Source organism: Poecilia reticulata, chromosome 15 (genome assembly GCF_904066995.2).
Source record: "Poecilia reticulata chromosome 15, P_reticulata-male-v2, whole genome shotgun sequence".
Taxonomy (NCBI): domain Eukaryota; kingdom Metazoa; phylum Chordata; class Actinopteri; order Cyprinodontiformes; family Poeciliidae; genus Poecilia; species Poecilia reticulata.
The window spans coordinates 25527903-25555094 of record NC_088844.1 but is presented as its reverse complement, the minus strand read 5'-3'; the positions used below and the strand labels follow the sequence as shown (position 1 = coordinate 25555094).

The 27192-nt window shown below is 38.9% G+C and overlaps 1 long non-coding RNA gene across 1 annotated transcript in view; it reads right to left on the bottom strand.

The window, feature by feature from the left end:
* Positions 1 to 26850, bottom strand: part of LOC145555063 (uncharacterized) — a 64341-nt gene extending 37491 nt beyond the window's left edge. The window contains exon 1 of the long non-coding RNA XR_014091131.1: positions 26432 to 26850. This is a non-coding gene — a long non-coding RNA (uncharacterized LOC145555063). The remainder of the gene's footprint in view (positions 1 to 26431) is intronic.
* Between the last annotated feature and the right edge of the window lie 342 nt (positions 26851 to 27192).

Here is a 27192-nt window from a genome sequence, read left to right as displayed (position 1 = left end):
CAGAAGAAGTGGAGAATCAACTGAAAAGCAAAGTGGCCTGGGGTCATCATGGAGGAATGGGAACATCCAAACAACTTCAGGCGTCTATGACCATTGCAGGACATTCAGAGCCTCCAGGCAATTGGTACAAGTTGTCAAAGCATCACCGATTAGTCACCCACTGTAAACTGAAACATATTTCATGTTTTGAGTCATGGGAAAGGGCTTCTTTAAAAGCCAACATCAATTAATCGTGTATTAAAAGGAGCAGTCATTTGAGTGCCATTCATATTTTTACTTTTCTTAGTATTTTGTTTTCATCTTTGGTTAAATTCACATGTCTAAAGCTGCAAATGAGACCTCCAGATGTCTTTTTAGTCAGTCAGGGAAGGAAGTCGCCAAATAGAGTCCAACAGATTATAGTACAATGACTTCAGTTATGTGGATGGAAGTTGCCGCTTGCTCAAACAAGACAGCACTGTCCAACAGGAAGACACTTCAGTGGCTCTGTTTACTGATACAACTTTTTGCTCTGGTCAGTGACATCCCTCCAGGATGCATATTTAGCCATGTGCACGCATGTCTTTTCATTAAATGGTCAGCTCTGGAGGGAAAGGAAGTCAGTTGATTTCATGAATACCAGAATCCTGGCTCCACAATGTTCTTAAAACCCCACAGGAAAATCTCAATATTTCCTAAAAGCATTCATTCCAGCTTCTTGACACTCAATCATGACTTCACCTCACAACATAGCAACAAACAAAGTGAGATGTTACCGGATGACCCTTGGGCTTTGGGTCTATCACGGAGGCAGGCACATGGCCTCTTCCCCCTGAAAGTCCTCCAAGACTCACTCCCCTTTCTTCCTCAGTCTCCAAAGACTCCCCAGTCATGGATGAAGGTGGTAGTGGGAGGAAACTTTAAGACTCCCCCTTTTCTAATGATTTCACATATAGTAAATATTTCACTGCTAAAGTTTGTGAGAAGCTGCTGTCAATGCATTGACTGTTTTAGACAATCTAGACTGTTCCCAAAGAGTCTTTCTACATTTTGAAGTACAACCACTATCAAACCCTTGAAAAACAGTTAGTTGAATTTAAATCTGAGACTCTGAAAAAAACTTTAGCATCATTAGCAAGCTGTTATACAGTCAGTCTCTCAGCATTAATGAAGATCAGGTGAGGTGCGATAGTGTGTCAAGGTGTGTTCACATTCACATCCTGAACTGGAGACAACAGTGAAGCCGTCTATAAGACGGAGAAGACTGGAGGAAGTTACAATCTTTCAAGGTTTGCAGCAAGATGTTGAAGATCTTCTATAAGTCTGTTGTTCAGATCATCATCTGTTGGGGCAGCAGCATAAGAATCAGGGACCTAAAAAGGATCAACAGCCTGATAAAGAAGGCTGGTCCTGTTCTGGGGACGACTGTGGATCCTCTGGAGATGATGATGCAAAGAAGGATTCTTCATAGGATCAAGAAAATTATGGACAACTCTGGAAACTGTCTTGGGAAAACAGGGTATCTTCAGTCAGACTGCTACAAGAGATCTTTTCTAACAACACCATCACCATCTTCAATAACTCTGACTAAACTGAGTTAATTAGTTACAACAACATTTAATTTCCCTTTGGGACCAATAAAGTATTTTTGAATTAGAATTTGAATTGATACGACGATGAAGACATGAGGATGATTGGGCTGATGGGAAAGCGGCAGTGGAAGTCATAAATCAAAGGTCATTGTCGATGCCAAAGAATGAGTGAACCGGCCAGTGGGAGGAGTGGGAGTGGGGGCTCGGCGGATAAGAGACTGGAGGGAGATCAGGGTGCGGTCACTGTGATGTAATCCAATGGACATCTGTGCTTCAGTGACAGACAAGACACACTGTGTCCCACACATACTTACACACTGCTATGCGCACACACACTTCCCAAAGAGCTGCAGTGCGGTCCCTGTCTGGGAGCCAGAGGCTTGGCACTAATGAGACTAAATGAGGCTCTGTGAGGAGGTCACAGCCTGTCAAACAATCTGTCAGACAGCTGGTTAAAATATTGCTCCAGTTTAGTCGAGTCAGAGCAAGAAAAGCACCAAAAGAGCCATAATATCCCTCCTGCATCCAACCACCACTAATCAAGTCTAATTTTAGAACCTAAATTAGGCAATTTTATAGGGTGTATTTTGAGTTATTGCCGAAATGTTTAACATATAAACCGTATTCTGTTTGGGAATGTGCAACCTAAGTCTCATAATAAGTGTTAATTAGTGCACTTCCTGTTTGTTATTTTACGTTTTTGTGAAACAGGAGATGCTTGTTTTTGCATCGTTCCCGTTTTAAGATCCCATGGATCGGGTGACGTGGGAATAAGAGGGCAAAAGAACCAGCTGCAGAATCTAAAATCCAGACTTTCGGAAAATGCTGAGTCACTGGTTGCCGTGGCAATTGGATGGCTTTCCTACACAGCGGGGTGGAGTGACCAAAAGTATTCAGATGGTGGCAAAACAAAACAAAAAAAATTCTGGACATTTTTTGTGATGAATTGTGTTGAAAATTGTACGTTTGCATTGTTTATGTTGGTGTATGTTTTTACATTTTTAACCAGAAGTTAGAATTTTCTCATATTTTTTGTTTTTGGATATATTTATCTTGCTGTTTAACATTAACTAGCATGTTGTTAGCATACTAATGCTGTTTATCACAGCGAGATAAAATAAGTTATTCTACCAAATTGACATTAGTGAATGAGATGCAGGTGAGTCGATAAATGAGAAAAAATGCCTCAGATGTCAGATATTATGAGATATTACTAGCTAGCAATTTTATAGCAAATTTGTTCACAGTAAGATCATCAGCTCTCAATATGTCAAGTTCCTCTAAATAGGAAACATACATACTGTGAGCAAGGCCACTGGAATAGGGTTTAACTAAAAAGTAAGTTTTCATAAAAAAAACTTTTTTAAATTAATACTTTGTGTGCAAAGGACAAATGAAATATAATAATGTCTTCCTATGTTGGTCACAATTAGTGGGAAAATGAAGATGTAGCTGCAAATATGTCAATCATTCGAGGCGCCATGAAGGACATCGAAGTGAGGGATGGGAGTATTGAACTTGAGTGACTGATGTTGTTTTATCAAGTTGTTTATGCTAGCTTATTCATGGCTTCTATTTGTTCAAGTCGAGCTAATTTATCTGTGAATTTCACACATCTGGTTGGGTTCATATATTTACAGAAGTTGGAAACAGCTAGCTTAGGAACCGACCCATTACTCCTCCCTCCTGACATGTTGATCAAATTACCAACTTTGCCTGAATTCACACCACATGATTTATATCACTATGTCATAAACAGCGTTTCCCCTTTACACTGGAGCAGATTTAAAAACGTACCAAAGACGCGATGCTAAACAGTTTTTTCCATGCATGCAAGGCTACATGACGGTGCCGCATTGTCTCCATGGTTACTAATGGTTAGATGGATACTTTCACCAAAATGCAATATTTGATATTTTTCTAATACTTACTATAAAGCATATAAACGTTAATCTTCTTACCTTTTAAAAGTGTTCGCTGCAAATCTGCGGTTACACCGAGGGCTGACAGTCATTATGACTGAGGGCTGATATCCATTGCTGCCGAATCTTTCCTCATTAAAAGTAATAAAATAAAATGACAGGTTTGGTTTGTACCATCGTGCAGCTGATCACGCAGCACCCTATGACTATTTTTAAAGTCAAATCAAATAAATAAAAGCGATATTAGGCTACCAGACATCTGTTTTTAGACCTTAAAGGAGTCATTGGTTGTATTGACGTCCGTCATGGCAGAGTGGGCGGAGTCCTGGCGAGTGTGACGTCACGTGCAAAGGGTGTACAGATCCAGGAGGGTTTGAACGATGCAGATTGAGTGAAGTTTATTTGACTTTAGGTGGGATAGGCTTCCCTCAAAAACAAACAGGACCAACTCTGTTTGCTGTGTGTTTTAGCAGCTGTGACCTCCTGTATGACTCAGTTTGACCTCGTCTTTGCTGCCTTTAGTGGGGGATTCCTGCTCCTTCAGTGACAGGCGCGAGTGGATTGGAGTCACATCTACTTTTAATGTGGCGTTTAAATGAGAGTAGAATTAGGTTTATGGTTCATCTCTTTCAAGTTTATAGGGACATTTGCAGTGCAGGTGCCAGACAGAGACAGAGAGATGTGCTGGACAATGGTTTCCACACACTCACACGTTTACACACACCAGATCGTGTGTGAGTCCAACAACAGAGACAACACAGTCCTTTTGGCCCGCCAGAGCCAAACCGAGACTTGGACCCGAGGATTTCCATGAGTCAGGAGCAGAGACGATGATTTCCTTGTTGCCATAGATACCTCCGATGACAAAATATTGTCAGAGAAGTATTCGTGACAAAGTATTTCAGCAGCTGCTCTATGACCAAAGAAATGTAAAAGTCCCGATGGGGATTTTGAAACTCTTCGTAGTGTAATTATAAACGTAGAGGTGAAGACTGAGACAAAGCATTGGCCGCTTTGTTCCTCTAGACATACAATTATACCTGAGAACAACACAGAATCACTGACTTTTTAAAGGTAAAATACATGCAAACAGACCCACGTAACTAGAAAAACTAATGAAGAACAAAAAGACATTTAATTTTGGATACAGTTTAAGATGAACTGTAAAAAAAAATTAAAATTTGAGTAAAACTCCCAAACTATCAAGAATAGTTGAAACAACTAGTAATGATGAAGCATTTCTAAAGAAACCTCACGTAGACCTCAAAAAAATGAAGAGTCCACTGCACTGAACCCCACTGAAAACTTCCTGGTTATTCCTGATTTCTGAACTTTACAACATCAGTATTGTTGTTTCTAAATGAATATGAACTTGTTTTCTTTGCATTATTCTGGTCTGACAGCGCTGCATCTTTTTCATTATTTTGACCATTTTTCATTTCCGCAAATAAACACTAAGGTTTTGCTTGGACTTTCGGAGACATGTCAGTAGTTCATAGAATAAAAGAACAATGTTCATTTTATTCAAACATATATATTTATATATTAAAATAAGAGACACTGATAATATTAACTCTTATTTTTTTCCAGAGCTATATATGTAATAAAAATGATAATTTACCAGTTTATTTCTTGGTCATTGAGAATTTATGAAGTACTAAATAGACAGACAGATAGATAGGTAAGGACATTCTGACTTATGTAATGCCAATAAATATTTAAGTTATTTTATAAAGAATTAATAAAAATTGCTAAATAATTCCTTCAAAAGTTAAATAATTTTTTATTATTATTACTTAGTGGATGCCGTCTCATTTCCAATCAGAAATAAACATTTTTATTGGGTGGAAGTGTTTTTACAGCTGCAAATACATTGTTGTATCTGTTATTGTGTCTTTTCATGCAACAACAATGAAGACAGTTTGAACGTTTTCAGTGTGCAGCTTGTGTAACAGTGTAAGTTTGGTTTCTTAACCATTGGACAGTTACCAGCAGTTTGTTTTGTGAATCTACCTCTTTAACATGATCCTGCCTGCTTTTGGGTCTCAAAATGCCAATAAACATGACATAAACATGATATTCACATCCTTTATGACTGTAGGCAAACTTCTGACTTAATTGTGCGATGGTGCTTTCCGTACTTTAGTAATCTGCTGCTCTGAATGCAACTTCGGAAAGAGTCCAAACCAAACTGTCTTGATAATCTCAGGAATTCGTTTTGTCTAACTGGGGTTTTTTATTTAAAAGAGTTTTACTTATACGTGAGTAAAAATGTTTTCTGAAAAACAGTGAGGATGGAATAATTTGGCAAAAATAAGAGTTTTTAAAAAGCAATGTGTCTGAAATACAAATCAAAGTTGTAAATGAAGGCATTCAAAGTATTTTTTCCAAACTGGGTCCATTTACAACATCTGAATGCTGAGAAGAGTTGGACAAAGCAGCACAAACTGTGTGCAGAAGAAGTCTATCTGGCGATTTACCCACAGTGAGGGGTCAGAGGTCAGACTGGCTGGGGTTAGCTTGGATCACTGGGATTCCCCTTTGGTCTTTATCCTCAGAACCCCTCTGTGAGACAGGTCAGCCATATAAACATCACACTGGCTGCCCCTTGCTATGCCTGACAAATAATCACAGAACAATAGCCGTGGCTGCTTCAACCAGCGATCGCTGCTTGGTGGCTGCCTTTGTTGCTCCTTGTGATTCATGTGTTCACTTTCTTTAAACCTGTCACCAACCACCCAACTGAAGCATTGATCAGCATAAACACGAGTCCTGCTTGCTTCCTTAGAAACCATTCAATAGCTGCATTTCTATTGATTATAGGGTTGCACAAATTTTGCAAAAATAAATTTGCTGAATGGAAACACGGCAACTCCGATAAAATTCACATTTTTTGATAAAAAGTTTTTTACGTTAGGTGGTTGTTTGGCTGCATGCAAACTGGAAACACTTTTTTTTGCATCACACAAGTCATGTGATCAACAACCGGATGTTACTACTGGCGGAAATGGTGAAAAGAATGACAGGAAGTTGTAGGAAGATGATGATACGGGATGTTTTTCATTGACTTTTGCACAAAAACTTATTCAATGTTATTTTAATTGTGTTTCTTATAGGATATACAGCAACTGGGAAATTGTGTTTTTTTTATATTTGCAGATTATTGATGAAGTTTTGTGCACATTTGTGCACATTTTGTGTACAAATGTGCACAAAACATTTGTGCACAATGTGTACTAACATTTTGTGCACAAAATGTTAGTACACGCACTAAAGCGCAACTAGGAAGTTGAAAACACAACTAGGAAGTTGAAAACACAACTAGGAAGTTGTAGGAGGATGTTTTTAGTGAGTTATTGCATGAACAAACTTATTTAATTGTGATTTTAATTACATTTCTTATTTAATTTTAACCAAAACTGTAAAATTTTGTTTTTTCAACACTAGCAGAATATTGACAAAGTTTCAGAAATGCAAAAGTGTAAAAGCATAATTTTTATTGTCCATCGTGTGTAAAATCTTATTCAGGTGTGATTTTATTTGCATATCTTGTTTAATAGAAACACCTCAATTGCGAAATTGTATTTTTTTGACATTAGCGAAATGTCGACAAAGTTTTGTAATGAAAACTCAACTAGGAAGTGGTGGGAAGATTACGGCATGGCATGTTTTTTAAAGGCTTATTGCGTGAACAAACTTAATCACGTCTAACTTTAATTACTTTTAGTATTTACTTGAAGCACAGCAATTGCAAAATTTCAAAAAGTTTTGCAGACATCTGTGATGGAAACACAAGTGAGGCGAAAGCATTGGCCAGCTGCTTGTAGACATGTTTGTGTCTCATTTCTCTTTGCCCTCTCTACTTTTTGATTCTGATCCTCCTAATTAAACTTTGAGAGTCTGCGAGGCTCAGCACCCCCCTCCCCGTCTCCACAACTTTCTCACAGAGAGCACAAAGGCCTGGAGGAGGCTGGGAGAGGGGCACAGACAGAGCAGGGAGAGGAGCCAGAGAGTGCGAACAGAGGAGGGATTCATGGTGGCTCTGCTTCGCTCCTTATCAGCATCCTGCCTCTGTGAATGAAGCTCTTCAGAGGAGCTGCTCGCCCTTCGATACCCAATACGCCTCCAAAGCTATCTTTGAATCCCCACTGCGTGTGCGCACACACGTACACACATGTAGGCTTCATTTCCACTACAAATAAAAGCAGTGGACGTGGGGATGGAAATGCTCATCAGTGGATGTAATGGTGCAGATATGATGGCCGTTGACCGTCTCCTCAAATTCCATAGTTTTTTTCTTGAAAGACAGTTTCTTATCAAAATAGATCTTTGTTTTAAAGAACCCAAAGAGACATTGTATTGTTTCTACATCTCCTGGGTTTGTTGTTTCCAATGTGGGAGATATCCCAGTTTGGAGAGTACCAACGGTCAAAGGTCAACGTCCCCAAGATTTCACGGAAAACAGGATTTTGTAAATAGAGGGTGCAGACTTTTGTTTCCTCTGATAGAGATCAGTTAAAAACCTTAACTATCAAACTAACATCAAGATTAAGAATGCTGATTGTATCAAAAAGTGTTGGAAAAAGTAATCATAACCTTTTAAAATTTGAATCAATAGTTGTCTCTTTAAATGAATTAATATTAATTATACTTTCACATTAATTTAACCTAAGTATGGCCTAAGTTTCAAATCTCTGCCTGGATAGTTTTGCTTATTTTAATTATACAAAGTTCTTTAAATGTCCAGTGAGTTAACATATATTTGCCCATTTCTCCATAACAACTGGTCCTTTCAATATCTACCAGTTATTTTCATAATTTATTGTCTATTAAATGGTGTTTCATCAGAAAAACTGAGGTAAAACATGCTCCCTGCTACGGCAAGAGTAAAATTACCATAGTAACCTGATATTGGCTGGAAAGTACAACGTCTCCCCTTTCAGAAACCGTTGGAATTTTTCAGACAGAGCAAAGTGCACGGTACGGTACCGCAAAGTTGGATTGTGTCGTCTGCAACACATTTCAGCCGATAAGGGTTAATTTGGAATAATACACAAAACTGCTGATTTGATCGCTAAAAATATATTTAAGCTCACTGCTATCTCAAAGGTTTTATTTCAAGAGTCTCGAGGGAGACATAAAAACTTATGGCGGGCTGGATTTGGCCCACGGGCCTAGAGTTTGACACCACACCTCCAAATAAATGTATCTTTTTCTGCAGCAGCATAATGTTTGGGGGGAAATAGCTATTATTTTTTTACTTTTTTAATTAATGCAGAGCAAAAAATAAAAAAAAATTTATGACATGACTGAATAAAATGTTTTTCTGATCATAAACAATTTAATATAGTAAATTAAAACTGTTTTTAGCTTAAACTAATAAAAGTGTGTGGATGCTTTAAAATAGCAATCTTTGCCTATTTCTTACCCAGAACCGTTAATCTGGCTACCTGATACAATCTGTCGTACCAGATTTTTATGGTACAAATATCAAACTCAGCTCCCAGATTAAGAAACCTAACCAATAAATAAATAGAGTATAGCTATAAGTAGCATAAATATACACATATATACGAAAATATGAGAATGAATAAAACAGCTAAAAGTGAAATGAATCTGAAATTAGTCTTGCTAAATACACATGTGAAAAGAGACAGTTGGTAATACTGAACCAGTAAATAAATGAAATATTGCAGCTTGGTAGATAAAAGTAATTCTCTGAAGAAGAGGAGGGTGAACACATGACATGTCGTCAGGACAGTTTAAATGACCCAATGACTGGTAGTAACAAGCTTCTTTTGAAGAAACATTCCCACTAGGCCTGGCAGGAGATAATGGATTAATAGGTGAAAGAGAATTTCCTCCCTGCTCGTAAGTACGGTGGAGGCTAGGTGATGCTGTGGGCTACCTAAGCCTTTTTTACAACCCTGGGAAGTGATTCTTCTTTTCCATTCCATTATGTTGGTCCACTACACGCAAAATGAACTGTATTTAATATGATGAAAGCAGCAGTAATATAAAGTACTGTATTAACACAACTTTCCAATTCACTGCCACCAGGGAAGCCATCAGTGACCCGCCGACCCCCTAATCCAGCGCCATTCCTCCGTTCTCGCTCTGATGGTGGAAAGATGCGACCTCCACCAGCCTCAAGCTCTGATTCTTATTTCTGTTCAGGCTCAGTAAAATCCTTTCAGATCTTTGGCCTTATAAATGAAAACGACAACTTGCCGGATTTATTTGTTTTGGGAGACGCGGACGCTGAACTGCTTGCAGGCCTGAGCTGCGGAGCCATGATGAAAATGTAAATTCAATGGTTCAAGCCCAAGTCATGCCATGGACCACGATGTCATAATATTGATTTATGGAGGCAAACAACACCCCGGATTCTAACTTCCTGACATTGAATAACGCTGACACAAGTTCTGATTTCCTGACCCTGTTGCACATAATGCATGGATGCTTATTTATCCAATTCACAGTAGCCCCTACTTAGTGGCCTGTGTGTAATGATGGGAACTGTTGTGCAGCTATGCACTGGTTAGGTCCAAATAAAAGAGAGGGATATTGGGTATCCTTGCTTATTTGCGGTGTGGGTAGCCCACTCCCCCCTTCTATCGCCCACTGGAGGCTGTTTTGCAGATGAGTGGAAGGCGAGGGGGGGTTATATTATAGGATATTAAATGATAATGATGGGTCTGGAAGCGCCGGGTCTATGGGAAAGTGGTTGGTGTGTCTCGCTGTGGCCCAGCCTCAGTTCTGAAACTCTGGAAGGCAGAAATGGGTCACCCTGCCGCAGAGGATCATTATGTCAGGGGGCCAGGGGAGCGATTATAAAGCCAGACCCCATCGACCATCACCCCAACCCTCCCTTTGGTCCTGCTCTTTTCTAAAACCCAAGGTCTGCTGACCAGAGATGCCTGCCCTTTGGAAAATGGTTGTAGCCGCAGTCGCCGGCCTCCACCTCGTCGCCATGTCGGCCAAGCATCTACAGCATTGAGCAACCTTGAGGCACAATGGAAACCACAAGAATCAAGACAATGAGGAGCAGAGAGCGAGGGGCCTCAAGCTGCAGCGCTCATCCCACTGAAGGGAGGATGTCGGAAATGGAAAACTGGAGCGTAGATCATTGCACAGAGCAAAACAAGGAAGGGCAAAGAGGGACAAGGTCTTCTTTCCTTAATTCCCTTTTATCCAAGCAAGTAGTTGGGATATTACAGAAAAAGCCCAAACCTGCATGCTGTTTTTTTTGCATGTGATGCAATCTTGTCTTTGACTGCTCAACGTTTGTTGGTAAACTCCATTTTAATCAAACTCTAGTCTGTCTAGAAAGTCTCATTTGTTTGGGGAAGTGTGAAATGCGCAATCAAACTCTGGTGTGGACCAAAACACCAAACTCTAGTTCGTCTACAAACCTAGGTCTCGGTTCGGTTGAAGTGCGGTTCAAATTCATATGTGAATCCCAAGCAGATCGAATACTGCTCCAAAAGCAGAAAGCGGACTATAGGGCAATGTATTCTGGGTAAAAACAACCAAAACTAATGTTTGTGTCCAGCATTAGCAGGAGAAATGGCTCATGGTCTTTTACTAAAGACAAAAGAGAAATCCTACAAACACTACAATCTGACACCACTCCATTTCTGTTTACATTTTGTGAAGAAGAAAGTTGCACCAAGTGTTCTTCAGAGATTTTCAAGCAATTTCCTTCAGTGGTTCTTGGAACAGCGCCACCACAGGCGAGAAGGTGTTTTGTTTGACTCAGTTCAGTGTGAAAGTGAACCTGAGAATTTAACAAATGTTTGAATTTAATGTTTTCAATTTAAACAAATCTACCAGACAAGATGTTCAAACACCCAAAACTTATAGTATTCACATTTCTTCACTTTATAGAAAAGGTTATCAGCATTAAAGCAGTGCAGTATGTAATGGAAACAAGTTATTTTCTGCGTTCAATCCTTAAATCTAATCAAATTCATTTACAACTCAACACTTTCATCCATTGTGGATTCTGAAGTTGCATACCTGGCCCATCAGGTATGTGGCATCCTGCATGATGTAATTTAAAATGATTCGACCCTCTGGTCTCTTCATTGTACACATCCTTGAACTTGTTTTTGATTCAGTTTCAATTTTCTGTCTCAAGTAAAAGTCTATCCCCTCACCTTGACTTGGCCATATCTGCACATTTTACCTGTATAAGTGCTCTAGGTCAACCAGTTTGAAGGGACATCTCTCGTCTCAAGTGGTCGTCAAGTGACCCCAAAGACTGTCAGATTTAGCTTGAACTTTGACTCTACCACTCCTAACCTTCACTTTTATACAAAGCTTTTGTTTATGTAAATGTATTTGGACTCATCTTCAGCTCTTCACTGTTGAAAACATTGCGTCGGTTTTCTCCTACTTCTAAAATATGAACTACTTTGTCATGATCTCAGAGTTACCACATCAAGATGTTTATAGAGTTTGAATAGTGTTAGAAAAAGTTGTAAACTGAGCTCTGCATATAGCTTAGTCAATCAAATCATTGGTATAGAGACATCACTGAGGACTGAAGAGGTCCATTTGGCTGCTAAGAAGGTGATCAGACTAACACTGTCAACCTAATAAAGAACGGCAACTTAACTGAAAACAAAGAGCTACTCCAAAGTACATCTGGAGTTCTACAGTTTTATTTTACAGACAATCTCTGAGCCCCAATGTGAACATTATGGCTTTTCCTAATAGGAAACATGTCATGCCAACATTCATTGCCCCCCAGAGCTCCCTCCTCTTGTTTCTGCTCCAGTGTTGCCTCACCCGCTCAGTGGTATTCTCTGCCCAAACCCAACCGTCTAACATGATCCCATATAATTAAGCTGGTTTAAGGCCAACTGATCCCCTCGGAAAGCCTTGTCTTCCTTACATTCCAATTAAAAGCGATTACACACGGCGGTATTTACTCCTCAGAGGCCTCTGTTGGCTCCTCATCACCCCGCTCATTGGACCCTCACCACCACCCATTCCCATGGTTTCAGCTGTCACCCATCGCCTCGGCGCATCAATCTCAGGAAGATTGGTTTCTTATTTTCCCTTCGTGAGCTGGTATTTGTTCTCATTGCTCCTTTCGATATTCTGTTTTTGGTTTCCTGATTGCTTATTTGCATGAACACAAGTTTATTCGCTAAAAGATGGAGGCAGAGATAAAATCTTAAGCCAGTTTAAATCCTCAAATCTTGTCAACTTTCGCTCAATACGCTGCCACCCACCGCCCACAACCCACCGCCCTCCTTCTCCTTATTCTTCTTTTGAGAAATCTCTGCAGGGAGCTGAATAGAAGACCCGCATTTCCACATGAAGTGAGCAGCCAGCGGCGATCTTCTCTCCCCTGCAAAGTTTACTTTTCTTCTGGTTGTGAGAAAGCTTAGTGGGACTACGGCTATGAATATTCATGCTGCAGAGCCCCTTGTCAATCAGTCAAAGTTCTCCTAAGGGGGGGATTTGGGCTGTTTTCGCTGAGGAATAATTGTGAACTCAATGTCTTTCTAAATGTTCCTGCCATATTTGTTTTCTGTTAAATGTTCACTGGTTCACCGTCATGTTTCTTACATCACCCATTTATATTTGTACAAAGTAAAAGTCCATCTGTTGTTGGAATACCTGTGCCTTCAAATTGAGTGTGATGGCAATGATTGAGCATTTTACGGACATTCACAATAAATATGACAGCCACTCTTAAAGCATCAAGACAATACAAGATAAATTGTGCAAACAAACTTGTTTATGTTGCTTGAGTGTTTGTTTTGAACTCTGATTGTGTTTCTATTGCAAATGTGTGCATAATTTTGTTGATATTACGTTAATGTCGTAAAAACAATTTCACAATTGTGGTATTGACATTAATAAGAAACAATTAAAATCACAAACAAATATGTTTGCTCACTCAATTAGTCATAAAAAAACATGCTGCATCATCATTCTACCACTTCCTGTCGTCTTATTCATCATTTATACCAGCAGTAGTTGATCATGTGACTCATGTGATATGATAAAAGTGTTTGAAATGCAATAATTTCAAAACAGTTGTGAAAACCACCTCATGCTAGCACAAAAACTATTTTTTGAAATTGGATAGTTTCCATTAAGCAAATTTATTCTCAAAATTCCAATTTGCACAATTATATGGTCAATGGAAACAGAATTTGTACCACACCTGCTAAGGAGATGCGCCAATTTTGAAAAAATAAATAGTTTTTTGATCAAAAGTTTTGGTGCTAGGATAAGGTGGTGGAGATTATTTCGCAAAACTGCCATGGAAACACTTTTTTTGGTATCACCAGTCACATGATCAACAACAGGGTGTTACTACTAGCAGACACTACAAAGAAGACGACAGGAAGTAGTTGGAGGATGATGGTTTTTAATGACTTGTGTGTGAACAAACTTATTCACATGGAAAACCGCAATTGCAAAATTGTGGGGGGTTTCGACATTAGCAGAATATATATACAAAGTTTTGTGCACATGTAATGGAAAGGCAGCTAGTACAAGTAGAATTTGTTTGACATAATGTAAAGAAAACATGGCTCCATCCGCAGTAGATTTGGAGTGCTGTGCTCTTACTGTGTGTGTTTGAGTTGGGTTCAAATATATCTAATTCCCAACAAGCCAGAGTGAATTTTCTGAGTGTGTGTGAAGATTTTAGGTTCTTCAGAACCAGTCAAAGAAAATAAGTTTACAGTTCTGTTGAAACAGCAGAGTAAAGTTACTTGCAACATAACCTCTGTAAAACCTCTGTGTTTCAGGTTTTGGAGTTTTCCATCTTTTCTTATCGGAAACATGAATAGTGTCAGAGGAACCAAGTATTCTGGTGGTAGGCAGCAAAATAGACCCTCACTGAGTTCAGGTGGGATGTTAAAAAACAATCCAGAAAAGTGCCAGGGGGGAGAACATTTAGGAGATTATCAGATGTCAGAGCGCAGCACAGTGGCTTTTATTATGATAATTTTGTAACCTTGGAAACACACATTCAGCAGGAAACATGGCATTGACATTACAAAGTGATCGTCATGGAATGTGTTTTTGAACTTCTTACTTTTAAAAATCAGATTTTTTTTATTCAGCTGGGTTTTTTGTGTGTTCTTTAGAGTCAACCAAAATCTCTCCAATATGGACAGCACCAAAATATACCCAGAAGATTGTAACATTTGTGTGAAATCAGTATCATATGTGGACAAAAGAGAAAGGAATTTATGTGGAGCAAACAAAAACTAAAAGAGAAGAAACAGGTGAAGGCCGGATGCTGAGATTCCGTGAAACTGATATTTTTACTGAAAGCTGTCATACCGTGAGAATCCCAAAGCAGTGTACAACAACAAAAAAACTCAGCTGGGCATCAATCACAGGCGCATAACTCCATGCACTCACAATGCAATTCAAATGCAAATTCTGCACAAGCATCAGGATTAAAGGCCAAATGTACGCCACACCTTCTTCTTCTCACCGAGTCTCCACATGTGAGCTGTCCATGTTTTACATCCACATAGCTTTGTACCAGAGTTGGGCAGAAATTAGTTTTATTTACTTGATTTACTAATGGAAGTGCTTTTGTTTTTTTTATTTTTTGTTGAGTCATGTTATTTTTAATGATTAAAATGTTTAATTGAGTTAATTGATGGGTAAAATAAACACTTTTAAAAACCAGTTTTGCTGTTAAATTATTGAATAAATAGACATATGAGCTCAACAACAAATATTTACTGTATTAAATATTTTATTTAGGTGATTCAACCATCACTGTTCAGTGTTTCAGGAACCTCTGATCAATCATGTCACTGCTCTTAAAATGTGGATGCTAACATTAGCATTGGGAACCATCCTCTGCTATATGTTTAGTATGAAGATGATATTTTAGGCTTAAGTTGACTATCTCCTTTTAGCACATCTTGCTCACTATAATACTCTTTACCAACGTCCCATTAAATTGTTTTTGAAGCAAAAATTAATTCCCAGTGGACCAAGAGAAGTGGTTTCGTCCGTCGCTTTTTTTGTGGATGTTGCTTGTGTGTCAGTTTTATGGGTGTACTAGAAACGCATAAATATTAAGGTTCCAGCTTGGGACTTTGGTTTGGAAATATATAAAAATGCAATTAATTGTGTAAAAAATTTCTAATGCTTTAAAATCTATGTAAATGTGTAATTTTTGGCGGCTCTATCCACCTCTGCTGAGCTCTCGTTTGCATCTGTATGCACCATTTCCCCCCTAAAGAGGCTCATCCTGCATTGCCTCTGTCAGTTCCCACCTCCCAGCTCCTTCTGAAAGGGAGCCAGAATTGAACCTGAACTGATTGAGAGTCAAAACCAGTTGCCAGCGCAGGATCAGTGGGGCGGAAGCAGTTGCCGGGGTTCTGGTTTGTTGCCTGGGAGTTGTGCAGTGTTAAGGCCATCAGGAGGCCTTACCATATGAAAAGCTGAATGGGTGTGGCAGGACAGAAGATGACTCCTGGGAGGATAGCCCCACTGTCAAACAGCAGCAGATTCACAAAAGAGCCTTTCATTGGGCCATTACTGCCCCCCCACATACAACCTCCACCCTAAACTCCCATCCTAATCAGGCCCATTCAGAGGCACCAACCGTGGGGGAATTTCTCCTTAAAGTAAAAGGAGTGATGAGGCAAACTGAGAGAAAGGGAGCAGAGACATGGCCAAAGCAGAGTGACCATCATAGCCCCACTGAGATGGCTCCAGACTGCAGCGGCTCCCTGCAGAGACTTTTATTACGGAGTCAACAACTACCTCGTATTTTCCTGCACCTCCCTGGGAAGAAACACTTCTCTTTTTTTGCATCACTAGTTACTCTGTAGTAGTGAAAAAAAGCACATTGGCATCTAAAAATAGCCGACGCTAATGTAACTTAAACAGCCACGTTTGGAGGAAATCAGAGCGAAAACAACTGTGTGTGTTTGTGTTTGTGCAGACACGTAGCCGCAGGTACAAGCAGCTGTGAGGATAAGCAGCATTAAAAGCACAGTTCTGTTTCCTGCCCTTAACTGGCTAATAGCCGGCAATTACTGACTTTTTTATTATGATTGCAGCAATTAACTGTACAGCAACACAGAAACAATCGTATACTGCCCAATCTGTCTCTTAGCTTCTCTCAGTCACCCCGTCAGTAGCTAAAGGTTTTCCAAAAACTTTTGACTGATCTTTTCAGGAAACTGAAGTACAGAAAAATAGCACAAGGTGAAAAATGCATTAAAAACCAATTAAAATTTAAACAATAAAAGGAAACATTAAAATATATATTTAAAATAACTAAGACGCGGGGAAAATTAACTAATAAGCTGCAATTGTAGCAGTCACTTTTAGGGTGTTTTTTGACCAGATAGTCCGGTAGAGTCGTTTTGTTTGCAAAATTATTCCATTTTCAGCTGGAATAGTTTGTTTCCATACTAAATTATGTCAAACAAACCAAATCCTTCGAAAAACTTGTTCCCCTCCTCGCCTATGGTGGCGCTGCACCAAGAACCACTGAAGGGAACAACATTAAAACCTCTGAACAAGACACTGAGCGGAACTTCCTTCTTCATGAAATATAAACAAAAACAGAGTGGCGTCAGGTTTTAGCAGTTGTAGCATTTCCCTGTTGTCTTTGGTAAAAAGCCATTTCTCCAGCTGGAGCTACACTCACATTTTGTTTTGGTTGTATTTACTCAGAATGCCCTGCATCGCAGCCAACTTACTGCTTTTAGAGCGGTTCAATTCAACCGAACCGAGACCTAGGTTTGCAGACGGATCAGAGTTCGCTTTTTTGATCCGCATCAGAGTTTGACTGAACGTTCACACCTCCGTAAACAACACGGATTTTCTAAACAAACCAACTGGAGTTTGATTAAAGCGAATTAAACAGGGCTGGTGTGAATGCACCCTAAAGCACAGATCGGTGGTTTTCAAACAATGCTTTATAAATTGGTACAAAAATAAGAACAGCAGTCTGATCTACCATAACTAGTAGAATCACTCCCTTCTTACACTTGAGGTTTCTCACAAAGAGTCTGGGAACCAAACGTTTTCGATCACATCAGCAGCATTGTAACTCTTCTAATTAAACTTAGGATGCTGACAAGACCTTTGAAACCTAAAATAGAGGAAACCATCATTATTTCCATAAGCTCCAGCAGGATGAAAAAATTCTAGAGATTTATATAAATGCAACTACAGCTGCAAGAGACAAAGTAAATACATTTTCAGGTTACACAATTAATAAAAAAAATTACGTCTTGTGAGTCTTGTGAGTGACTGCGACAGTTCGACTTCAATCTTGACCTTTAAAAAGTGCTGCAAGTACAGAGCCTTGGGGTACACCACATAGTTTCTCTGTTCAGTCAGATTTATGCCAAAAGACACGATGCAGTTCTGCTCTACTAGCTAAGATCTGAACCAGTTGTTCAGGATTCTGATCCAAGTTGGTGATTTCTAACCTAATTAACCAATACAGGACTGTATTTGAAGAGTAAAAACTCATCTGTAGGTTAATCTGTGTGATTAGAGCGATGCATGCTGGTTGTAGAACAGAACAGCTTCTGAAAATACATAATTTCCTACAGCAATATTTGCCTAAGTGTTAGGTAAAATATGGGCCTCTCATTAGTCATAACAATTCATTTAATAGAGATTTGACCTCTGCAAATTTCAGGGCCTTTGAAAAATAATCTGAGTTAAGAGAATAATGAGCCATCTCCAACATTTCAGGTGCAGCACAGCTAAAACCAGAATCCGGACTGCTAAAGCTGTTAGTCTGCTTTCCTTTTTCTCTCTTTATTTTCCATACTTCATTTCTTGCTTTCAGTTCTCCCCGTCTGTCCATTTTCCACAGCTAGGATAATAAATCCAGGTTTAATGTCTGCCCAAAACATCTGTGCTGCACTAGCAGGTCAGCTCCTTAGATCCCATTACACAACTACTGGCTACACTTTCCAACTTCAGCAGGACAAACTACGTCAATTATGTTTCCGCAAGTCAGAATGGAACACATTAAAATTAACATAATGGCATCCAGCATTCTTTTGCATTTGGAGGTTTATTCAGGTTGATTAAAATTCAGGGAAAATAAAGCAGCTTTTGTGGATGATTTTGTAAACTTCTACAGCTAAATCATTAAAAGAACTGCTGAACCGTTTGATACCGACTGGCCTGCTGATTTCCTGGTTGTGAGTAAGAAGTTAGGGAATGTGAGTGAGTCACTTTCTTTGCTTGTGTGTGTGAGTGGGTGTGATCTCAGTGGTCCAGTCAAACCACAGAGTGTGTGTGTTCTGGACTGTAACAGAAATAATGTCTTAAAGGCTCCAAAATGATATTTTATGAAATTGAAAGCTGTCCTCATGCAAAGAGAGAAACAGCCGACAATTCCTCTTTGCACACTTCCTCTAGATTTTTCAGAATCCCATGTTCTCCATTTAATTAATTCCTGGCGACTCAGATGTCATTCGGAGAAAGATGACTGTGTCTGGTGAATCACTTCTGAATTATTGGCAGATGCGAACCGTTTTTTGGTTAAAACTTTCTCAGATGGTACCGCGCTCTGCAGTGAAGTTTTCAGAACCTTTGGACAAGAAACAAGCCGACAGCAGGTCTTGATGCTCAGTTCTGATTTTTTGTTGTTGCTAAAATAACAGTTTTCTTCAAACTGAGTAATGCAACTGCGATCAGACTTCTGTGTGAACGGTTTACGGCCCCAAAGTGCCATAAGCCGTTCACACAGCAGAAAGTTCTGTTTACAGAATTAATACTGAATTTATAGATCGATTTTAAAGTTTTTCAGCAACGGGAACAGACACAAGATCATAAGACGACGATGGAAGTTAATACAAAGAAAACAACTAGTAGCAATGGTCTGTAGTGGAGTATTGACTGAAACTTCTGTAGTGAAGTCAGAGCTATGAGTGGTTGGATTGTGATGTGATGTGACACTTTGAAAACAATCAGATCTGATTTAGTCCTAGATCTGGGAGTAGCGTAGTTTGGATTATTTGGTGGAGAAAAGATCAGAATTGGGCCTTTTTGACTTGATTTGAGTCGCATTTGGGCAAAATTTGGATTTAGGTCGTAGATATTAGCTTTTGCGGTTGTGCTAAGTATAAGTACTTTTAGAGGGTTCTCAAGTATTGAAGGATCTCAGAAATAGTAGCGGTACTGGACCTGAACCATGCGGCTTCCAGGGGTCCACTGTTCCGGTTGTTGTTTTAATTGGATAATTAATCTAACTATCATCCAACTGGTTAATTGTGCTTACAGTTGGCTGTGCCTGGTTGTCTGTCCTCCATGTTGTCCTGAATAAATGTCCTCATATTACAGGTTGGGTTATTCTACACTTTCAGCGTGAAATTGTGCCACTCCAATAAAAGTTTATTCCTTTAGGGTTTTTTTTCCTTTTTAACTGTGGTGCCAGTAAATGTGGCGAGAGCTGTAGCAAACTTTTAAAAAGGTCTTTGCTCTAAATCGTTCAACAGACGGACACAGAAAAACACATGCCATAAAGCACGAACCCCAGTGACTTCTGAGAAAAATGAGTCAGTTCTGGTGAGAAGTTTAAATAAACATAATTATTCTATTTCCTTGTTTTGGACATTTTAGTATGAACAAGCTCGAGCGAGAGCAGTAAAAACAGGAAAGTGCTTTTTTCATCTGTCTGCTGTGGTCCTAAGAGAAAACAGATTCTGCTAAATACTCAGATGCAGAGGAATACAAAGGAACACTTACACCATTCATTGCTCGTTTTATAGTCATGGCATATAGTATTTTACTGAGTCATGCATCGAGCTGTAATTCGGCCAAGGATTTAAAGTTTGAGTGGTTTCTCTTTCAAGGGGAAAATCCAACAACAAGGTGCTGGCATGAAACAGCAGCAGACTGGTGATGCTGCCAGTTTTATAGCTGTGCCAGGTTAGAGGCGGCCAACACACACTTCTGTGACCTGTACACACACACACACACACACACACACACACACACACACACACACACACACACACACACACACACACACACACACACACACACACACACACACACACATGCAGGAGCAGCAGCAAAACAGCAGCGCCAGAGTGATTAGTCACGGGTCTTGTTCCCTCTCTGAGTTTATCAATTAACACCAAGAACGTGGGAAAGGGAGGCAGGAAAAATCCTGGGGGATTAAAGGACAGACTGACAGCAGCAAATGCTTCCCAACTTCCTCCTCTTTCCTGTCTCTTCCTTCTCTTCATCTGTTTTCCTCTCATCTGCCCACCAGTAAAAATCCCTTCCACCTCCCAGCAGGTTTTTTTTTTTTTGTATGTTTTCCATCATTTCACGGACCTTGCTTTTCCCCCCCGATTCCAGCCAGTCCACATAAAACCGAATCCTCCATCGGGAAACAATGTTTGTTTTTGTTCAAAACAGTCGGCAGCAAATCGAGTTAATTTCTTAACAACCTGAGGGGATTACCAGAAAGCGCTATGAGCCATCAGAAGTTAAATCCCAGACTTATACAACATTACAAGCCATGCAACTCAAATGGACACAGAGAGTGTTATTACTCACTAGTTGGACCAAAAGTTGGTTGGTTGGCACGTAGGAGTCTGGCCGCGACTCCAAAGACCGTTTTATTGTCAAATCTGACACAAAAATCTGGGGAAATGTGTGAGTTTTAAAGAGAAGTTGGAGAAATACTTAAACATAATGAGAGTTTGCATCCAAATATGTCAGGATATCATAAAAAAGTAGTTTTTATTTGATTAAAAACTGAAACTTATATGTGGATACGCCTGTCATAATTTGCTGGCTCCCAATTATTATTGTGATTAATGATAATATTGTTATTTTCAGACCATTTTCAAGAAATAGGTTGAAATTAAGAACCTTAATTTTGCAAAGAATACTTAACTAAAATGAGGATAATTGTAATTTATTTACAATCACCTGAACACTTTGATCATTTAAAATGTATAAAATTGATTAAATCTTCCTAAATAATCCAATTTATTTAGAAAATTAATTTAAAATAGTTGACTTTTGCACAAAAGTCCTGATAGTCCTTCTTTAAGTGAATATCATAAAAAAATAACATTTTAATTTTAAAATTTGTTTCAAATTATTTTTTTATATAAGTTTTTAAAAATTGTTTCAATTTTTTTTACATTTTAAAAAATGTACAATTTAAAAGAATTTTTCTAAAAAAGCAATTTTTATAAACAAATGTGTTTAATTTGTAAACATTTAAAAACAAATGTAAAACAATTTCTCAAACAATTTTGAAAAATGTGTTTAAAATTTTAAAACAAATTTTAAAAAAATAAAATTTGTTAAAAAATATATTTTTTTTAAATACATCTTTTGATGAATAAGAAATTAAAATATGCTTGCATCTTAATTTCTATATTTTTTTCTCACATTGATGAGGCTGGAAAAGGAGAAAATATTTTTGTTTTTTTGGTTTTATTGTCAAGGTCGTCGTTTCTCGCAATTGCAAAGTATGTCAAAAAAAACATACATATTATAACTATTAATCCCTCAAACAGACAGAGAAACAGCTTCAGCTACTAAAGAGAAAAAAAGCCTCCCTATGTTTACATTTTCAATATCCCAGTTTAGGCCTCCCTGACCTGAAGCCTGTGGGAGAGGAATGTGTAGAGTAACACAAGCTTTACTGTTGTTATCAGTCAGCCATTTTGGATCCATAAGGCCGCACACAGAGCCAGCTGTTTCTTCAAGCCCAACTAAGCTCCTGGTATTGGAACTAATTTGACTCATGAAGAGAAAATTGGGACCAAGCAGAGGGAGTGGAGCTTAGATCACTGGAGCGAACCAGCAGCCAATATTGAGAACAGAGGCCATGGGGTTGTATCGTTCTCTAAGCCCTAAATCTCTTTCTCCTTCCTGTTTTTTGTCCACCATTCGTTTTATGTCCTTTCTTGTTTTCTTCCCAGATAATAGTTTCAATTATCCTTAAGGATTGCAAAACTTTTGGCAATCCTGTTAATGTACCAAGTTATTACGGATTTAATATAACAAATAATCAGTTCAGTTCTACCAAAAAAAAAAACAAATCTGGAATAACCCGTTTATCTGAATGTAGCCACTAAATGGACCAATGACCATTGATACCGCTCAGGCCCATTGATAAATATTACTGGACTGGACGTCGCATCAATATCGGTTGTTGGAAAAATTACACAATTACACAAAGAATCTGCAATGTTTTTCAATTAATCATTGACGCTTCAACAACTAGATAACAAGGTCAGTAAAATATATTAATTTATAAAAAAAAAGGAAGAAAGTAGGAAGTAGATCAGTTATGCTAGCTTGACTATGACAATCTTCACATATACCTGTGCTGCAGAATTTGGTGATGTTCAGTTCAGTTAACGCTAAAATAAGACGACCCACATATAAACTCTCTGACAGATGTTCATTAGCGCAGATGTTTAAATTAGCTAATCAACCACTAGCGTTCAGATGATCACTTCTTTATAACGGCAAAATAAACATCAAGCCCGAAAACATAAAAGTGTAATGGACTGAATATTCTACTGTGTGTGAAACATTACCGTGTTTTTTGGTGCTAATGCTAATTTTCCCGATACGCCTGAACGTAATCTGTGCTCCGTCGGCTAGAGGAGCTGTTGCCACGACAACGGGTCAATGAGTAAAGAGACTAATATTTTCATTTCTGGTTGTATATATTAAGATGTCGTTTTATTTTTGGGGCAATTTCAAGTTAATTGGTCCGTGAGTTTTTGGTGAATGGGGTAAATGGTCCTCAACCTGAAAAAGTTGGAGAAAAACTGCTCCAGTTTTACGTTTTCTTGATGTTAAGGTCTGTCAAGATTTGTGACTCCAAGTTCTGGTTTTGTTCCACATGTGACAAAGAATCAGCTGTATTCTCCACGTTTCTGGAAAATTCGAATGTTTGGCACAAAAGCCACGCTGAGCATAACCAAACAGAGATTTATGCCCGCCATGAAACATGGTGGTGGCAGTGCTATGCTGTCTGGGTTACGTCTCTTCAAAACAAGCATTTTTACCAAATCTCTCAGGTGTCTGCAAGGAAGGTGAAGATTCAGCATCACAGAGAGCAGCCAAGCAAACATTTATCTAAATCTGATTTCTGTCTGCCATCTTTTTTCTTGCCATCTCGTCTCGGCCGCTCTGCCCGTCTGCTGCTCGCCGTTTGCTAGCTTGTCAATCTACCCGCTTTATTTCCGTTTTTTCCGTCCATGCCACTTTAGCTAATGGAAAACACCTGGCTCAGGCACCGCAACGAGTAAATTTCCTAAACTTCAACAACATGCATAAAAACAGAAATTACTCAACAGAATAAACATGCAACACAGCAAATAAGAATAAATCCAAAGTGACAAACAAAACATGCGAGCAAGACGAAAGGCCATATTTCCACATTTGTTTTCTGGCATTAAAGCGTCTCCACTTCCTCAACAGACAGAGAGAGGTTCTTGGAATTGTGAAGAAAACGTTTTGTGCTTAGTTTTATTTATTTATTTTGTGTGTTTTCATCATCATTGGCCCAAATACAGTCCCTGCTGCATCCTCTTCCTCCCAAGGTGCAGCTCTTTGGTTAGCTAATGTCAAACCAAATGATGAAACTCACTACTTAAATACAAAACGATCAAAGAAAATATTGATAATACAGACCGATTGTGATCTTGCTTACAAAAGTTAACTTTGTCTTATATTTTATATCACCAAAATCTTGTTTGCACTGTTTATAGACACTTTTTTGTCCTCTAATATGAGTCTTAAAAGCTTTATAAAGGAATTAGAGCTGCCAGTATTAAACATTAACAAATGTGATTAATCTAAAAAGTTTAAGTGTCAATATTACGTAACGCAGATTAATCCTATTACATATCCTGACCTAAAAGCCTCTCTCCCACGAAGGGTTACCTAGTTCACAGCAGGGCGTTGGACGGTCTTGTACTGCGGTCAACATGAGTGAACTTAGCGCAAATTTCACTTAAAAAAAACACAGAGAGGATCTGGATAAAGTCAAGTTTGGCTACTTATTGGAATAATGAATTATCTTTCCACTAACGCACAACCAGTTTACAGTTAACATTTCTAAAATCACATCTGAAACAAAATTAATAATTTTAAATCTTCCTGAATATGAAAAACTGGAAAACTGAGATGTTTGGTTTGAGACAATTAAACATTTTCTTTAGTGGATAATCTGTGAAATTCTTTTTTTTTTTTTTAAATCAAGCTGTTTTGCCTTCTCCCAACAACCAATCAGAAACAGGAGTCGGATCTTAGCGCTGTCAATCACCTCAAACTCCTCCCCCTTGCTCTCTGGTATGCAGCTAGCATAGCCTGTTATGAATGCTAAGGCTAGTTGGCACAGTCACCGATGACGGCGGATAAACGGTTCTCCTAGTTGTTTTTCCACCATTAGCGCATTTATCAGACTACTTGAGGTTGATTGACAGCGCTAAGATCCACCTCTTGGCACTTATTGGTTGGTTTTGGTCGGGAGCAGTGAATTTCTTCAGATTGCAATAACGTCACACATAGAGAGCATGCTCAGGGTTTTACCACCATAAAATAAAAGAAGCGCTCAATGTTTGCGGGAGTAAACATGGATGCTAATGGTGGAGCTTCTCTTACGATTTTAAAGTTGCTATCCGACCGGCGCCAGCACATTAACAACTTAATCCTGATTATTGTCCGTCATGGTTGTTTTTCTTCTCAAACGCAGAATAGTAATGAATGAATGCGACCTGGCCGTTCAGACTCAGGTCACATTTGAAAAGATTGGATACGTATCGGATATCCAAATGACCCGGGTCGCATTCGAGAAAAACCCGACCCGTGTTGTTCAAACTGCCATGAAAAGGTCAGATACAAGACAAATAAATATGAATTGGGTCACTTCAGGCTGCAGTGGGAACACAGCCTTCTCTGCTTTCTAAATCTCAGGAGGGGAAACTGCACCAGCATAGCAACCATGTGCAGGTCAGAGAAAGACGCTGCTGCAGAGGCCTGTTGTCCCGGCTGCTGAAGGAGATTCAGGGTCATGCATGCTGATGCTGTTTGAACTTCTCCTAAGGTGATTAGTGATGCACAACCAGACTCGCAAGGATTAACTCCATGAAACTGGAAAAAGGGCATCCAGGCAGGCACAAACACAGATATGCCAGCGTCTTGTTTTTCCCTCACTGGTTTGAGGAAAGGCCAATGGTAAGCCCCCACACTGAAGTCACCATGGAGATGCTAACGGGATTAGCCCACGATGTGTCTGTGTTCACATCCCAGTATGTTTTGCTTTTAATTTATGCACCAAGTAGAGCACACACAACAAAGAATACAGAACAACAAAAAGAAGTATTGGTCTACAAAATAACCGGATAAGAGAACGAAACAAAAATAAAATAAAAAGCAAAAAAGACATTTTGCAAATATGTCACTTAATCATTTGAGGGGCCATGATGGACGTGGAAGTGAGAGAGGGAGTACTGAACAGAGAGACTGGTGTTATTTTTGCCAGTTTGTTCGTGGTTTCTACTTGTTCAAGTCGAGCTAATTTGTCTGTGAACGTAACACACCTGGTTGGGCTTGTAGACGGCGGGATTTACAATACAGCTGAAACAGCTAGCTTAAAAACCGACACATTCCTCCTCCCTCCTGACCAAATTACCAAATTCACACCACATGATTTATACCACTATGTATGTCATAGACAGCGTTTACCCTTTACAGCGGAGCAGATTTAAAAACGTATTAAAGACGAGATGCTAACCAGTTTTTTCCATACATGCTAGGCTACATGACGGTGCGGTATTGTCTCCATGGTTACTAATGATTAGACACCTGCCTTCTCTAAGGGGATATTTTATATATTTATAATCATTCTTTCTTACTTACTTACTTACTTATAAAGTATATGAATGTTAATCTTCTTACCTTGTAAATCCGGTGCAAATCCGCCATTACACCGGGGGCTGACAGTCATTATGATTGACGGCTGATCCTTCCTCATGAAAAGTTATAAAATAAAATTACACGTTTGGTTTGCATCCTTCTCTGTTTGTGCAGCCGACCGCGCAGCATACTATGACCATTTTTAAAGTGAAATCGACAAAATAAAAGCGATATTAGGTTACAGAAATGTGTTTTTAGACTAGCTTTAAAGAAGAGCATCGTTGTTTTGACGTCCGTCATGGCGGAGTGGGCGGAGTTCTGACGTCATGCGCAAAGGGTCAGCGCATTAAAATGGATGCGTTCAGAACAAAGGCAAAACAACATAATCACAAGGTGTCACAACAAAAACAATTAAATGGTTTAACATACATAGGTTAGAATAAATATATATTTTCCTTTAATCTTGGCAGTTATTTTTTGACTTGCATTATTATTTTCCTTTTCTATATTTTTTCTTGATTAAGCTACAGTCACAGATACTTTGGGTAGAAAAGGAAAAGTATCAGAACAAAAAATAACTAATTAAATAAATATAGGATAACTAAAAAACACTTTATGTGGTCTTCTTATTAGGATCTCTCTTCCTCTTTTTTTCCCCCGCAGTGGCACCAAGTCACCAGCAATGAAAAGCATATTTTATTGGAATATTCACATTTTTATCTAACGCTGATTGTTGTTCCACTGTTGTGTGAGAAGGTATTTTTGCAGTTAAGCAGTTTATTTTCTCGGCGATAGTTGAAACT